At 42.7% G+C, this 4,309-nt stretch overlaps 1 pseudogene across 1 annotated transcript; it reads left to right on the forward strand.

Moving 5' to 3' along the window:
- The first annotated feature begins 1,938 nt into the window (after positions 1–1,938).
- Positions 1,939–2,420, forward strand: LOC308555642 (peptidyl-prolyl cis-trans isomerase A pseudogene; annotated as a pseudogene). The gene has a single exon. The product of its transcript is annotated as a peptidyl-prolyl cis-trans isomerase A pseudogene (transcript).
- Positions 2,421–4,309: the final 1,889 nt, after the last annotated feature.

The raw sequence follows: 4,309 nt of genomic DNA on the forward strand, positions 1-4,309 counted from the left end.
CTTTTACCCAGGCATCTTTTTGTAACATCCGACATTGGTCATTTGGAAAATATGGTTCATTGAGTTATGAAGACCTTGCAAATGTTGACACATTTCATAACACAACATTTAAAAATCATATTGATTAATATCCCTTTGATCTCATCAGAGGATTCTTAAAGTATTGGAAAGCTATCAATCTTATAGTGGCCGATACAAGTTTCCCAGAATTCTAATTTTTAAGGGGAAACTTGAAATTGCTAACAAATACTGTTGGTTGTTTTCCTTAGAGCAATAGGCTCAATTGATTTTTGAGAAATTGTCTACAGGTATTGTTTTTATGATTTAAAGTCTTTTTTTAAAAAATAGGAATCTGATAAGTCCTATGCGTAAGTCCTTTTTATGGTCCCTCATTCCCCCTCTGCCCCTCCCCCAAAGACAGGACATTAGCATGGCAGACAAAGCCCCCAAACCAGGGACCTTCTGCTTACCTTCTAACTGCCTCCTGATGACCTCCGGGCCTTTCCACCCCAACCCTTACCATCTCAACCTCTGTGGTTTTCTCTGTTTTTGAAATTCTACATTCTCCTCTCTCTGCCTGCATCACAAATCTTTCCCTCACAATTCAACCAAGTTCCACTAACCTTTTAAGACTCAATTTTGGTATGGATCTTCCGGACTGTCTTCCCTTCATCCTTGCGGTGGTGAATTTTATGTGTTACATTGATTGGGCCTCAGGGTGCCCAGATATTAGGACAAATATTATTCTGGGTACCTCTGTGTGGGATTAATATTTAAATCGACAGACCGAGTAGAGCAGATTTAATTATTCAAACAGTTTTTATTATAAAACTAAATTCAAAAGGTGTCTACAGAGTTGGCTTTTGTTCCCTTGCTCACCTTAAATCAGTAGTCTAACAAGGATTAGAAAAGACAGACCTCTATTTGGTGTTTCTGACAAAAGTAGAAAGAGTGAAAACATAATTATGAAAGGTTTCACTCAGGTGTTTGAGTGGAGCCTGTAGGATGAAAGCACTCTCACAGCAATGCCCTGAAAACAGGTGTTTTCATTTGTTTTGTTTTGATTGGGGAGGTTTTGTTTTTTTTGTGTTGTTTTTTTTTTTAAACAGCATATTCAGGCCCTGGCCAGTGTGCCTCAGTTGATTGGTTGTTGTCCCATGCACCAAAACGTTGCTGGTTCAATTCCTGGTCAGGGCACATGCTCCGGTTGCAAGTTCAATCCAAGGTAGGGGGCGTGCAGGAAGTAGCAGATCGATGTTGTGCTCCCACATCAATGTTTCTCTCTCTCCCTCTCCCTTCTTCTCTCGCTAAAAAAATCAATAAACTATTAAAAATAAATAAATAAACAGCAGAGTCAGTTACTGTCTCTCCAGCTTAGAGAGGTTCATTTTATTTAAAAAATTTTAATATATCTTTATTGATTTCAGAGAAAGGAATGGGGAGGGGGAGAGAGAGAGAAACATCAATGATGAGAGTCATTGATCAGCTGCCTCCGGCATGCCCCCAACTGGGGATTGAGCCCGCAACCCAGGCATGTGCCCTGACTGAGAACTGACCTCCTGAATTATAGGTCAACACTTAACCACTGAGCCATGCCAGCTGGGCATAGAGGGGTTCATTTTAATTATTCCAGTGAGGTTTTTACAGTATGACTTGGAAGGGGTTATCCCCACCAAAAAGATTCTGCTGAATGCCTGTCATATGCAGGTTACTGTTCTAAGTATTATAGATGGAAAACATTTTAAGACTTGGAGCACCCTTTCATAGCAAGCAATCTAATAGATTTAGTAGGGGTGCTCAGGTTCTTCAAGTTCAAAGACAGTCAAGGTAGCCATGTGGAGAAAAAAGCAAGAGCTTCAGAGTTTCATTTAAAAAAAAAAAAGAGAGAGAGAGAGAAGCTTTGCAGACCCTGTGTTCCCAGAGTACCTGGTATCAGCCATGGTGAATCCCAACGTGTTCTTCGATATTGCCATTGAAGGCAATGGTGAGCCCCTGGGCCACGTCTCCTTCGAGCTTTTTTGCAAAGTTCCAAAGACAGCAGAAAACTTCCATGCTCTGAATGCTGGGGAGAAAGGATTTGGTTATAAATGTTCCTGCTTTCACAGAATTATTCCGGGATTTGTGTGCCAGGGTAGTGACTTCATGAGCCATAATGGCACAGGGGGCAAGTCCATCTGCGGGGAGAAATTTGATGATGAGAATTTCATCCTGGCATCTCATCCATGGCAAATGCTGGACCTAACACAAATGTTTCCCAGTTTTTCATCTGCACTGCCAAGAATGAGTGGTGGGGTGACAGACATGTGGTCTTCAGACAGTTGAAAGAAAGCATGCATATTGTGACAGCCATGGAGCGCTTTGGGTCCAGGAATGGCCAGACCAGCAAGAAGATCACCACTGCTGACTGTGGACAACTCTAATAAACATGACCTGTGTTTTACCTTAACCTCCAGACCATTCCTTCTGTAGCTCAGGAGAGCACCTCTTCACCCCCATCTGCTTGGAATGTTCTATAATCTTTGAGCTCTCACCGTAGTTTATTGGGTTCCATATTTTCCTTACCCCCCTTCCAAGTCTAGCTGGATTGCAGAGTTAAGTTTATGATTTTGAAATAAAAGCTGAACAACAACAAAGAGAGAGATCCCTTTAAATACCATATTGTACTGATTGGAAATGGAGCTGCTGCTGGTCCCAGGATGATGAATTTAGCATCTTTTGTCCAGCTCCACAATTTTAGAAAACTCAATCCAAGACTTCTTTACTTTGTCTTTAAATCCCAAACTACCTCAGTGGATGAAGTGAGGAACGACAAGTACAGAGAGAGGAACAGGAAGGGGAAGTAAACCCACTGTGAGAGCTTCAGAGACACCTCCACCCCCTATCCCTCTGAAAGGGAGCAAGGACTGGCTGTCCTGAACAGGCTGGCCCTTGGGTTGTTGTCTGTCTTATCTGATTTGCCCGTCTGAGCCATCAACTGAAGGCAGCAGTTTTCCTGGGCTGCTCCACTAGGAGCTGGAACAGTTTCCTCCTGGGGCCTGTTCTCTTCCTAATTCACTTTGCATCTCTTCAGCGGAAGGTGTGAAACAGACAAATTGTTATTCATCATTTCATAACTTCAGGGCTTTTGAGTCAAACTTGTTAGCTCTGTGTTTCCTCAGCCCATGGAGGGGACAGTGTGGCCTGGGCTCAGCTGCCTGGGCCTTTCTGGGCCTCTGATGGCAAGTGAAGAGCATGACACCAAATCACTGGGAAGATGAGAGAGCTTCATGCCCAGGGAGACTGAGTGAAGCCCATTTAGAGAAGATCAAGCTCTCGGTCCTCCAAGGCAGTCGAACCATGGGCCACAGGAAGATGCGCTTGGTCAAAGTAGAAAGGAACTTCTAGAGAGACTGTGGTCTTTCTGGGGCAAGCGGACTGCTCACTCTGTTTTAGAAAGACACTAACTATATTCCAGCCCTGGCCAGGCCTGAGAGCATGGGCACAGTGCTCAGGAGGAGCTGCACTCAGCAGGTGCTCTGGGTCAGTTGGGTCCTAAAGCACACCTTAGTCCAGTCAAGCATCTGGGCTTTCTTCCACAAAAATAAATCTGTTCTGTGGCAAGCAGATTATATCTGGACAAGGAATTCTTTGTCTTTTAAATCCATAGCTCTCAAAAGATTAGGGGGGATTGAGAAACTGAAAAGGGCAGTTAAGGACAAAGGCAAATTGGGGACCCTTGCCACGCCAAGATGGTGCTGTGGGGAAGTGAGGAAGAGTTGGGTTAAATCAGGTCATTCCATTCATTTGTTTACTTGCTCATTCATTCATTCAGACTTTATGGAGTTCCTATTATGCTCCAAGATTGTGCTAAATGCTAAGAGGAATTTTACAGGTGATGAGAAACACATTAATTTCTATCCCAGGGAAGCATAAATGCATCATACTATGAGCCTTTTGGTCGTAGAAGCCTAGATTGCTCGATCTGCCGTCTTCCAGGTCTTCTAGTTCAACTCTGCTGTCAACATAAGGAGCATTCAAACCTGTAAAGAATTTTTGTGATTATTTGAACCAAACTGTCAATAATTTCTGGGAAGCAAAATCGCAACTGATTGAGATAATGTCCCAGAGAATGGTATTTTTACATCTTATTTTATACATTTCAATCAAAAGAGAAGACATAAGTGGGTTATGTGAAATCCACTGGTGATAGATTAGGAAGGTGGGAGAAAGCAAAGGAGGGAAACCTCTGGAATTGGATAAAAAGTAAAATGATAGACACGTATTTCTTTTACATAGGTGGATACAGGAGAGTTAACAGTCAACAATTAAC

The sequence above is a fragment of the Miniopterus schreibersii genome (genome assembly GCF_964146895.1).
Source record: "Miniopterus schreibersii genome assembly, chromosome: 1".
NCBI lineage: Eukaryota > Metazoa > Chordata > Mammalia > Chiroptera > Miniopteridae > Miniopterus > Miniopterus schreibersii.